The sequence below is a fragment of the Polistes dominula genome, unplaced genomic scaffold, assembly GCF_049000335.1.
Source record: "Polistes dominula isolate Pdom_NZ unplaced genomic scaffold, Pdom_raw_medaka contig_79, whole genome shotgun sequence".
In the NCBI taxonomy this organism is placed as follows: Eukaryota; Metazoa; Arthropoda; class Insecta; order Hymenoptera; family Vespidae; genus Polistes; species Polistes dominula.
The window spans coordinates 4,385,001-4,399,200 of NW_028300916.1; the positions used below are offsets into that span (position 1 = coordinate 4,385,001).

At 29.7% G+C, this 14,200-nt stretch overlaps 1 protein-coding gene across 1 annotated transcript in view; it reads right to left on the reverse strand.

Annotated features, from left to right (window-relative positions):
- Positions 1–14,200, reverse strand: part of Pgant9 (polypeptide N-acetylgalactosaminyltransferase 9) — a 211,527-nt gene that overhangs the window by 25,362 nt on the left and 171,965 nt on the right. The window lies entirely within an intron of this gene.

Here is a 14,200-nt window from a genome sequence, read left to right on the forward strand (position 1 = left end):
TCGATAAAAAAAGAAAAAAGGAAAATTGTTCTCTCCCTCTCCCTCTCTCCCTCTCTCTCTCTCTCTTTACACCTCCTATGCAAATCATTCTTTAAAACTTACAGAGAGTTACTTTCCAGTGAGTGAAAAAGAAGTTAGTATGTTCTAACTTTAAAGTTAAGGAGAAAGTAGTCGCGCGTTTCTCATTCGATATCCTAGCTTGATTTTCTCTCTCTCATTCTCTCTTTTTCTTTTTACGGTGTTCTCATACTTCTTCGGGCTTCGTCACCGTCAGTTTCCCTTACTCTTACCCCTCATTTCTATCAGCCCACCACCCTCATGGCAATAGGACTCTCTTTTGTCGTCGGAAAAGAGGATATCGATGTTGAACGTTTAAACGAGTAGAGGAAAACGATCGAACCGTTTACCGGCTTAAAGCAACTTTCCACTTTATTCATCTGCCATGATATTTCACGTTCAACATTTATGAGATAAGAGATATGAGATATTCATATATGTATGTATGTGTGTGTGTGTGTGTGTGTGTGCATGTAAATATACCGATTATCTGAAAATATCGTGATATTTTCATATCTTCGTCTTAGCCAAGCTCATAATAATATCTTTCTCGATTTCTATTCGATATAGTATAATAATTTCGTTCATCCGATTGAATAAAATTTCAAATATAATATCTTTCCGAATACTTTTCATTTTAATCGACTCAAATAACGTTTCGAATAATCTTCTTCTTCTTTTTCTTCTTCTTCTTCTTCTTCTTCTTCTTCTTCTTCTTCTTATTCCAATACTTATTTTTATTCTTATTCTTATATATTCTTTCTGTTGTCAATATTTCATGAGTGAAATTTGATTCTTATTCCTATACAATATGTTTCCATTTGAAAGATTTACTTACGACGATCGATAAAATTATCGATACGTATCACGTTACATTTGATATTTATTGAAAATTGTGAGAAAAAGGAGGATTTTGATAAAAATCGAAAGAAATTGTTGAATGATCATTTCTTAACATATTTAACAATCGAAGTAATATTGAATTGTTCGCAGAGTAATTTCATTTTTTATTGACACAATAAAGACATTAGTTGATGCAAATCAAAAAATATCAACACGTAAGATCAATGAGATCTTAAATTTATCAAATTTTAATTGTTTAAGTCAACTTTAAAGGCCTAGGTTTAATCTCCACATGAAAATTATCTTCATTTTTACAAAAGATAAATGAAAATAATTACTTTACGAACAATCCAATAATATTTTTTTCATTCTCAAATGTTTTGTGTGTTAAATCAACGAGGAAAATTCAACAACAACAACAACAACAAATAAGAAATAAGATCAAAATGATATTTGTTATATTTATTTAAAAAATCATGTTTCTCATATACTGAAATATAATTCATTCTCTTTACGAGAGAAATAATGTAAACTTTTAATCTTGCAGTGCAAAGTTTGCACTTTTTTTTTTTTTTATTCAGAAGATAAACCACGATCGGTCTTCCTTCTTACTAATCGATTATGTTATAATCCATGACACGATTCGACATATCGTCTTTTCGTAGAAATATTATTAGGTTTTTTTTTTCTTTTTTTTTTTTTTAATGAAATTATCGAAAATCGAAATGATACGAATTCTAATATAATCAAAGATAAAAATCTAAAGATTATCAATTTAACATTTGATTTGATTATTTCTAATTTAAGTAACAGATAACTAGGTTAACATTATTAAAATACTATGATTCATTGATTGGTTCAGATATAAACTATTATATAGTTCTATAATACACCTGTACGTATCAGAAATCTTCATCATAAATTCACATAATGGTTGTATTTAATTGACAAAAATGTATACTACTTGTTTAAAATTCACAATAAATTTAGAAAATTCTTATGAATGATAAATTTAATTTACCATTTTAATGAATAGGATTGAAAATAAAATAAAAAAATAAAAATAAAAAAGAAATTGAAAGGGTTGTAAAGGAAAAGGATGTTTATTAGGTGTATCGTATCCGCGTGTATACAACCAACGAGAGTTTGGGGAAATGAGAAAGAAAGGACGAAAGGAAAGGAAGATTAATGTTTCAATTAAAAGAGAAGGGCAAAAATACAATACTTTGCTAGTGCAAGGTTTCCACGAAGAAGCGTCGTAAAGATTCAGTAATGGGCCAAACCGTTCTGCAGACTTTTGGATATATATATCTATATATATGTATAGTGTTCTACTAACGGAGGATGTCCATGATAAAGTGTTTCTCACCTCGCACGGAAAGTTCTACTAACGTGGTAACCTTCTCTATACAACTATGTGTTCCTTTACTATTATATATATATATATATATATAACGCCCACTCCTAGAAACGTGTAAACAAAACTAGAACATACAACTTTTGTGATTTTCCACACGCGAATAGAGCGTGTGCAAAATGTGTTGCTTTAGTTTCCGTGATAATCGGTAATCGGCTTTTTCGAATTATTTATACGAACATCTAAATACGACATTCATCTATGTGATAAGTAAAGTAATTAACAAATTCAATTATTCAATTGATTTTTTTTTTACATTAACACATCGTTAATAATCCATGATGATCGTTTGATAATCACAGTTCTATTGAAATATTATTCTTTTAATATTTGATTATACTTGAAATATTACTTTTCTTTTTTTTTTTTTTCGTAAATAAATTGTAGATAATATTTTGTTATATGTATTTCATTGAAATTTGCATTATAATTAATATTTTTTATTTAGACGTTTAAATTCACTATCGTATAATGGCGTTTTTGCATATCCATACGTTTTATGTTTGTGTGTGTGTTTTTTTTTCATTATAATCAACATATATATTTTTCTTTTCTCTATCAATTTGAAATACATCTCTGTTACATTTAATAATTAAATCGCGTTGTTATAAAATTTTTTTTTTTATTATTAATAAACAATTTTACATAATATTGTTGTCAATAATTATTAATTTGTTGAACAAATGTTCTCATTTTATTATCGTCAATTGATTTTGTTGGAAAAAACGTAATAATACCCTAGTGCATCGATTGGTGATAAAAAAAAAAAAAAACGAAAAAAGAAAAACAGGGAACATTTGATAATTTTCCATCATCTTTTCTTGCAGTTAGCGAAACGATTTAATGGGATTTCAGTGATGCTTTGAACTATGGGCAGGGGGTTAAAGCATTGATAATCGTTTAACAAAATTTTCAAGCCACACAAGAAAATAATGTTCCATTGATCATACCACTTTCTTTTTTTTCTCCATTGCTTTCAATCATTGTTACTTGTGGGGGATATGATATCGATAACGAAACTGTATTTTCTCACTCGAGTGAAATATATTTCTATTATTTCAATAATTTTGCCACCGTAGAGGAAATTCACGACGATGGTATATCAATGTTTACCCATTCACGTTAATCGAATAACTTTTTGTAAATCTTTTTATTCCTCTCAAAATGTATCATTCACCATTTAAAATCAAATGCAAAGATATTTCAAAAGAAGAAACCAAAAAAAAAAAACAAAACCCAAAATAGTATATCTGTTCGTTTAAAATCAAACATCATTTTCTTACTATGACAAACTTTTTTTTTTTTTTTTAACAAATATCATTAACAAACAAAACATGTTATTATCGTATTAAATACTAATGCAAACTTTTATCTATAAAAGTAAAACTATTAAAAATTATTCTCGTGAGTATTTCTTGTTAGTGAATATTGCGTTACAAACTTTACTATCTAAAAGCATGCTTACAATAACCATTAGCTAAGAATACTCACGAAAATAATTACTGCTAATTTTACTTTTACGTATATTTCAATTATTTTCTATAAACACATTGCATTCAATTATTCTTAAATAAAATAAATAAAAAAAATACAATACAATTATTGTACTATAAATAATCATCTAATATCGTTCACATATGCTATACGTATTATAAAGACTAAATTACAAATAAAAAAAAATTAAACAAAATTAAACAAACAAATAAAAAGTTAATGAAATAAGAATTGCGAAGGAAAAAAAAAACGAGATATTAATTTGAGAATAATATGCATGAGAACGAACTGTGTTAAGAGCCTTCGTTCACGTGGATCTTTGCAATTCGACGAAGGATGCTTCTGAAGGACTATGTTGCAGGAGGGGGTGGTGGGAGGTTAAGGGTTGGAAAAGGGAATGATGGATTGTGTTTACCTGTAATGAGTAAACATCCTTCATGCTATGCATCGACCTCGTCTCTCTTCCTCTCTCTTTCTCTTTCTCTTCCTATTTCTTTTCCTCCACCACACACATACATACATACATACATACACACACACATACAATGAAAAAGAAAGAGAAAGAGAATACCAACGAGAACGATTCGTATGAGAGCAGTTTCGCTAACAAGCATTCTCGTTTGCATCCTATTTCTATGAGTCCATGTAAAATCCTACTCTCTTAGTTTGTGTAATATCTGTTTATGTGTGTGTGTGTGTGTGTGTGTGTATATATATATATATATGCATGGGAATGTTCATGAAAGGATTGCATACTACTTTCATATTCGCGACAACGATATGCAAGAGTATTGCAAAGTTTTGTCGGTGCGAGGTCTAACATAAGTGATGTTAGTCTAATGCCAATAGAAAGGACGAGTTTCACGAGCAGATGCACTCATAACGAGCGTTGTTTTCATCTTTACTATACTATATTGTATATTTAACATAAGTGCAAGTTATATTACTTTTCTTTCATCTTATTTTATCATTCTACATATCATATTTTTACTAACTTGTTTTTTTCATTTATTTTAATATTATGTTTCATTGAATTTATTAACTTAACACAATTATCTCAATTTCAATTTGATTACAAATTATGATTCAGTATATGTTTCTCATTTTTTTCTTTTTTTTTTTTTTCATTAACAAGTATCTCTCATTTGAGTGTAATTGAAAAAATGTAGATAATATAAATAAAAAATTGGATTTTGATAAAATGCCAGATAAATGCATAATTACAAAAATTAGATATATTGTCTATTTATTATTCACTCATTCTCATTTATTTAATAAAATGGTATCTTGCGTTATTGCACTTTTTTTTTTTTTTTAAAAAAAAGCTTGTTAGAAACTACATTCACAACTTCGTAGTTCGATGTTTGTTTTTATCAAAGTTTTAAGATAAACGACGTAATGAAGTTCAAGATTAAGAAGAATAAGAAGTTGAATAAAAACTGTTACGAGAGAAGGGGAAGAAAAGAAAAAGAGAAATTAAAGACAGATGAAGAAGAATAGATGATAAGAGAAACTAAAGATGTAGATAAGAGACTAAGAAGAGTTAAGTAAGGTAACGTAATTATCAGCATCCCCAAACAATCGTGCTCGTTAGCCATCGTCCACGAGTCCATCTCCTTCTCACCCTCACCCTTACTCTTACCCTCACTGTCACCCCCATCCCAGTTTTAGGTGAGCTTACGAAGCGAAGATGCGAACAGGTAGCGAGAAAAGCAACCGAATGAACGAATGAGCGAATGAACGAATGAGTGAGCTAGCAAGTGAAGCAAATGCGGTGAATAGGACGAAGTAAGAGGTAAGAGGGTGGGGGTTCGAGGGGGATGGGGGAGGGAAAGGGGAGGGGAGGGGAGAGGAGAGCGAACTCTGCAACTTTTAGAAAAGCCGGTATTACTTCCTGTCTGGAAGTGAGCCAAGTTTCTAGCTGCTTATTGGTCGACGACTATCTTTCTCTCTCGTACCTTTCTCTTCGTCTTTCTATCTTCTTCTCTATTTCTCTTAACGCGTATACCAACCCCCATCTTCTCTACCGTCACCTCCACGACGACTACTCTTTCGTTCTCCCCCCCCCCATCCCCTCCCCGTCCTCCTCCAACTCTTCTCTGACCGACGTTTTGCCCTTTGGACACAGAAGTCCCATCCAGTCCGGATGCTTTCCACGAACCGCAGCAGATTTCCAACTAATGGAGCCTGAAGAAGAGACACGTATCCCTTTTCCAACTCCCTTTTACTACTCACCACCATCACCACCCATCTCACCCACTCATCCCCATCTTTCTTACCAGTTTCAAGATCTCTGTGTCCTCTCGTTCCACTTCGAAATCGACGACACTACTCTTAGGCAAAGAGAGAGAGAGAATCAGAAAGAGAAAGAAGAAGTTCTTCTCTTGTCTTGTCTTCGCTTCTCTTCTCTTCTGTTCTTGTTCTGAACGTTTCTGGAATTCTATTGAAGTTGTTCCCTAGTTAGAAGGTTCCATTTTGTAATACCGTAACTAATTTCTTCCTGGTCCTTTTATTTCTCAAGTCTGTTCGACAACAACATTCTAAGAATATTTTTATCTTAAAGAAATCGATGATCTATATTCTAAATTTGTATTTATTCTGAATTATTTATTTTTTATTGTTAAATTGTTAGCAATATTTTTGATATTTGAAATCCTTTTAAAGTTAAACACGTTTAAGAAAATGTAGTTTACTATTTAATGTGTATATTTGTAATCTACAAAAATTACAGAAATCTTACTGGATTTATTAGGAACATAACTTGTTCTAAGTTGTGATAGTAATTTATGAAATATAGGAAGGTTCTCTTAAAGACTGGCTTACAAGAAGTATATATTACTAGAACATTTTAAGAATAACAGAGTTTATTATGAAGATACTTAAGTGTAACATAGCAACACCCAAGTACCCAAGTTTCACGATTGTATTATCTTATAATATTGACGTTAATTATGAATAGATCGTTGGTACCTATTATATTCAAATATTATCTACTCCAATTATACTATCACATCCTTTAACACCTTAACACCCAATAGTTAAATAAGTACTTGAATAAAATTAGACGAAAAACGAAAGTGTTGAAACATAAAATACACTGAAAATTAAAAGCAGATCTTCGAAAATTACAAATAGAATAAAAATCCCTTTAAGTATTTAATTATTCATGGAATTAAGCGTACTAAAGTCGAGTTAATGGAACATTTTGAAGATCAGAGGATAAAAAATAAAACAAAAAACACACAGAGAGAGAGAGAGAGAGAGAGAGAGAGAGTGCAAGAAGAGAAAAAGAGAGAAATAAAATGTTGGGTGTTAGGTATACGTAGTCACACTCCGATCGTTCCTTTTCCCAGGTCCAATTTCACCCTCTCTCTCTCTCTCTAACAAACACACCCACACACAAATACTGTCGTATGGGGGCACGTAACCGCTCTATAACGCCACGAATTAATTGGTCTTGCCCTGTGATTAGTAGGTCCCACGGAATTACCGCGATGCCCGGTCATGATTAATATCCAGGCGTTGCCAACTTTTGCACGGAAGATTAATAACGAACGAACGGTAGGTAGGTAGGTAGGTAGGTTGGTAGGTAGGTTGGTGGTGGTTGTACAAGGGATGAGGGATAGAAAGAGAAGGATTTGGGAAGAGGGTGGAAACGAGTCGAAGTTTTAATGCAGCAAACGAAGGTTTGTCTTCGTTGAGATTGCGACCGGCCACCAAATTCCCCTATTTCTCTGCTGGTTCACGTTCAAAGTCAGCCCTCGACTGTCATCCCCAGCGGTTGATTCTCATTTTCTCATATTCCCCTACTTCTTTATCCTTCTCATTTTCTTTCCCTATTTCTATCTTCCTTCGTTTGTTCGTTCTTTTATTTGCTAGTTCTATAATTGTCAATAAATGAAAATCGAATTTAATAAGTTTGTAATGGTACTATATAAAATGTGAAAGATAAGATCGTTCATTAACGATATCGATGTTATTAGAAAATAGTATTTTGGATGATATACTTTATGATATCGTGATAAGTAGAATCGAAGAAAATCTTGAAAGTTTCTCAAGAGATATTATTATTATTATTATTATTATTATATACTTTGAAGTATCTTCAAAAGATTGTTCAACCTTTAATTTGTCGTGAAGTATCTTATGTATTAAACTCATTCATTACTTTTTTTTTCTTTTTATTCTTCTTATATAGTAGTAATAGTAGTAGTAGTTGTAGTAGTAGAGATTTCACGAATGGTCATTTATTTTTCAATATCACGAAACTTCATCGATAGAAAATCTATCGGAATGTAACGTAGCGATGAAAATAGTCAAGAAAAGGAAATAATAATACAAACAAATTTCACCTGAACAAAAATGTACTGTTCTTTTTTACTCTTGGAAATAAAATATCGATCTAGTAGTAGTAGTAGTAGTAGCAGCAGGAAAACCAAGAGGAGGAAGAGGGAAGGAGGTAGGGGGGGATATATCGGGAAAACTCTTTACAACGTACACACGGTACTTTCTATATGTACGTTTTCGATTTACCCCATGTCATTCACACGATCGAACGATTTATACTATATACAAGAATAGGTAAAACACATATAGATGAATTTTAAATACAATGCGTGTACGTACATATGTTATCATCGTACAAGTTATGATAGAATAGAGTACCACGAAAGTAATTTGTCCTCGAGTATTACGATTTGATAGACCGATTTATAATTAATATCAAGCTTTTCAATGTTTCATAGAATCGTTCTATATATATGTGTATATATTTTATAAATTGTGCTTCAAGGTATTCTATACAATGCCCAAAAATATATACATTGCCCGTAACATGACATACATACATATCCATGTAATATATATATATATATATATATATATATATATATATATATATATATATATATATATATATATATGTATGTAGTGTATTCATGTTTCATATTTGAAACGCGTTGTTCTCTTTCAACGAAGGTTATACAGCATATGTTAATTAAACGCCTCTATCACGAGGAAACTGTGACGCTATTACTATTACTGACAACGGTATTAATTTAGAAACGAGATGTCGACGTTATCCGACAAAGTTACATTAACAGCATGAAATAGTTTACACGTTTCTAAATAACTTTGTGTATCCTCACGTAATATGTTAGTTTCATGACATCAGAGAACGTGATTACTAGATTTCTGTAAAATTCATTTGAATATTTTATCACGATTGATATTTCAATGGTATTTGTTTATTATTGTATTATTTCAATTAGGCAACAACACTCACATACACACACACACACACACACACACACACACACACACACATATGTAGATTTTGATTTTGTTATTAATTCGTATTATCAAATGTTTCACTTAGAAGTATTGTTAAATATAATTGTTTTTCGAGTTTGACAAGTATAGTTTAAAGTTTCTTGATACGTCGGATGCATCATCAACGTACTCCGATATCTGTCGACTACGTAGTTTGCTTGAAGATTTACACCTTGTTCTCAAAATACGCTATCAGAGTTATCCTAGACTAGAAATTAATCGAACAAGGTGGTGGTATCTTCTTATCTACTACAGCGATACGAGCTTGACTAATGAAATGATGTTAGATGATACACAAGTAATATTAAAATATGATCACGCGATATGTCTTAATTCTTTTACACTTGTTAAAAAAACACAAACAAATAACAATTTGAAAAGAAGAAAAATATACTTTTAATCCATCTGTAAACGAGATTACTACGTACAAGATTTATACGCGAAAATGAGAATCAACGATAACGGAGAAAATAGAAATAAAATACAACCCCCCCCCCCAAAAAAAAGAAACAAAAAAAAAAAAAGAAAAAAAAATCGATAATTCCAGCCCGATGAGATTTCCAAGTACCGCACAGACCATACTTATTTATAACCAATTTCGTACTCTCCGCGAACAATTGCAGCTGTTCTTAATGTTCTTACCGTCGTAAGAAGATTAAACCAACGAGAAACGCGAGTTCCGATAACGAATAAATTACAAGATTACTCTCCTATTTTTTTATCTTCTTCTTCTTATTCTATTTCTTGAAAAAATAATGAGACTTCTTTAGCATAAAAAGAAAAAAACAACACACACAAAAAAAGAAAACAAAAATCGATAATAAAAAAATAAGAAAAAAAATCGTTGGCCAAAGTGTAACGATTATCGAATATCGATACAAATATTCAATCGTAAAAATACGTGAATTTTGTTCATTTTATTTTTGATATTACTTTTTATCGTTGAAAGAAAAAAAAAAAGAAACAAAAATAAAGGAAATCGATAAAAAATATCTTAGAAACTGTTAGAGAGAGAGAGAGAAAAAAAATATTAGTTTAGGACAGTTTAGGTAGTATGATATCGGTAGGGCTACCTTTATTACGCGCCTAAGGTCTTACCTTTGAAGAGTTTTGCACCCTTACCTACCCTCCTTTCGACTATCCTCCCTCCCCTCCAACCCCTTCAATTCCTTGCTTCACTCATTCAACTCTCACCACTCTTCTCCTTTCACGATGATATCGGTATATTGTAATCTTTTGATCTTCGGCACGGCCCGTGGGGCTTACCAAAGAGAAGAGATGCCTAACTTTTGAACTAATACCACTATTACACCACATACACACATACATATATACAGTTACTATACCCTTTCCTTCTTATACTTTACACCACTAACTTCTCCCTACTATCTATCTACTAATACTAAAGCTTTTCCATCTACGCAGTATCTCCTTTGCTGAGTAACTCAAGCACAAGAAGGCGTTGTTCTATGATTCAACTTGAAGAGTTGTTCACTGAGTTTGTGAATGAATCAACGGGAGAGAGAGAGAGAGAAATAGGGGGAAAGAAAAATAATACTATGAATATAAATATATGCCCATAATTATAAAAGTGGTCTAAGTTAGAATTTATCCAAAAAAAAAAAAGAAAAAAAAAACAAATCAGTTTATCAGTTATTTAACACCATTTTAAAGTAAATTAATTCAATGAAATTGTATAAGTTAATTATTGTAAAAAAATAAATTTGTTAGATAGTGTTTGTTATTTTACTTTTTAATATTATATAGAATTATATTATTGCCATTAAAAAAAAAAATATATATATATATATATATATATATATTATATATTATATATTATCATGCATTAAAAACTATATAATATTATATAATATTATATAATAAAAAATATATAATATTATATATTAAATAGTATACAATATTAAATAATAATATTATAATATTAAATATATATTATATTATATATTAAATAGTGTACACAATATATTAAATAATAATATTATAATATTAAATATATATATATATTAAATAAAAAATATAAAATATTTCAATATTATATATAAAATTTATATTTAATATTTAATTGTAATCCTTTTTAAATATTTCGAAACAAAAAAAAATATATTACTTTTATATCACTATATATAATTATGAAGAAATATATTTCTATAAATTAAAGTAAGTAAATACGTATGTGTGTAATTTAGAAAATTATTTGATCCTTTTTTTAATAAATAAAAAATCAATTATTATACGTTGATAATAATCTTTCTACATTTTTGTTGAATCTGTAAATATAAAAAGATAGGAATGGGGAGTGAGTGAGTTTCTGCATAAAGTTAGTTTAAACAGAACTACATTCGTGTTCATTTTATTGTACACATCATATGCAGACCAAGGTTGTTGCTATTTAGATTCACGTAAAGAGTAATCACGCGAATGGAAATACGTAAGAAACTAATGTAACGTTGAATTTGAATAGTTGATTGAAATTCCTACCTGTCTATACACTCCTGAAAGATTTATACGAATTGGCTACTCGACAATTTGTAAATGGTCAAACATATCTTTGATAAAATCTCTTCGGTCTCTCTCTCTCTTTCTCTCTCTTTTTTATTGAAAAAAAAATGTATCGTATGTACCCGTTACGATAACTCATTTTTTCGGTAGAATACATTTCGAAAGATTGGTATTTTATTTAGAGTAAATAAAAAATCGACAATAAATATATAAATGGTTCTGTGATAAATCAAGCTACCGTATTGTTTTTTACTTCGTCTTTTTTTTTATTTTTTTTTTTTATTTTTTATTTATATACAAATGAAATAACGACGAGTTTTACAAATATTTTTGATTTAATTGTTTATCGAAACTATTCGATTATAAAAATAAATTACATCGACCCTTTTAGCAAAGAGGGTTGAAAGAGGTAACAATTTTACGTGTAAAGGTTAATTGAAAAAAAAAAAATATATATATATATATATATAATAAAAAAAGGAACCATTTGGTTTTTAGTTTGATATTTCATATGCTTTTTGTCGAGAAAATTATGCGTTCACAAATCATAATTTTATAACAAAAATAAGTATTATATTTTATATATAAGAAAAATGAAAATGAATTACATTGAATTCGTTGTTTTATTATCGATTATACTTGTATTATTTTTTTTTTTAATTAAATGTCGATAAGACAGATTTCTGATTTTTTGATTTTTTTTATTATAATGATCTACAGATCTACAGATCATCATCAATGAATAAAACTTCGGTGCAATCGATTTACAAGGAAAAAAATATGACAAAAACGAGTGTCTCATAGAAGTTTAACATCAGACGCAATGAAATGATGCACCACCCACCCGTGCAATGAATTTTTTAATAATCTATTGTTAAATGAGAAATACGTGTTCAGCGCAGAAATATATATATATATATATAGTTGGTAAAGCATCGATATCTCTGAAGATTTAATACGTTCGATTAAACGAAAATGCTTTCTTGCGCGATCAGGCGAATGCAAATTCTTTCGGTGCACGAATGATTCGAATAACGACCGTTCCTACTTTCATTGCGCATCGTTGAACATTCATAATTAAATGCACCAAATATAATACACATAAACGGAATATTTGCGATAATAAAAAACAATGATAAAGAGATAGAAAAAGGGAAAAAAAAAAGATGTAAATGACCTTTTACATTGTCACAAAAATTCGACCATATAATAAATACATTTATGCATTTAATTAAAATTCACTTCATTTTACTACTTCTATTACAACATAATAATCAATATTTTAATTTAAAACATATTCACACTTATAAGTATGGAAAATTTCTTTCTAAATAAAATCTAAATAATTGTTATTTAATCAAATAATACAATTACTTCTCTAACATTGTATGAAATATAACAAATAACACTTATTACACAATATATAGACATATAATAACACAATATTTTATGTAATATTTTTCAACTTAGTACATAAGATAGTTTTTTTATCTAGCAAGCATCCTAGTATATAATATATAACAAAATATATATATTATATATTAAATGCATATATTTATATTATTAACAATTATTATCCAATACCAAATCCTTTGTAGACAATAAACTTTATATTTTTCTTATTTTTCATAATATTCAATTTCTGTGAAACAGATCCTGTGATAAGCCTATGAAATAGAATATCATAAAATACGATTGGCAGCATGTATAAGCTATTGTTTACTTAAAGATTAAGAAATTCTAAAGGACCATAAAATCCCAAATTATCTCAATGATCAAAGAAACATATGGTGCGAAGAAAAACCTTTTTACAGTGTCGGGTCCCACCTTTGAAGTGTTATACAATACTATGTAAACATGAAGGTAACACAAAAAGAAAGAACATTCCACATAGAGAACATTTCTTAGGTTAATCCCCACTTAACAACCCTTTCCAAAACCATAAGATTTTCCTTCGAGAGACCCTGATGGGCGGACCCTCCTGCTATTGGTCAATAAGTCCCATTTAAGCCCTTCCCTCTCTAAAGGGGTATAACTAATTTCTAGATAAAAACCCGTGAAATAAAGTATATTAGAAGGGTTCTGTCCAATCTTTCTTTTCTATCCTTTAATAATATTATTTCTTTGTTATATTTTTTGTCTCATAAGTTTTAAGATTACACATATAACTTTGAACGAAATAAAATTAACATCACATATTGAATATAAATGATCAAAAGTTTGTAAATTTCATTCTTAGAGTGGGGACAAACCAATTTGAGAGTTTACAACTACAATGACACAATGTAATAGTAATCGTAACAAGACTTTGCGTTGTGCAGTTTCCATGCTGTGACAAGCATGCCCTGTATTCAAGAACGCAACACAAAGTGTTTCGAGAATTGCAGGCTTTCTCGATACAAATGTCACGTGAGAGGAAGCAAAGTGAAAGAAAGAAAGAGAAAGAGGGAGAGAGAAAGAGAGAGAGAGAGATATATATATGTATATAAAGACAGACCAAGAGACAGAGAGAAACGAAGTGGCCTTACGAAGAGTGTT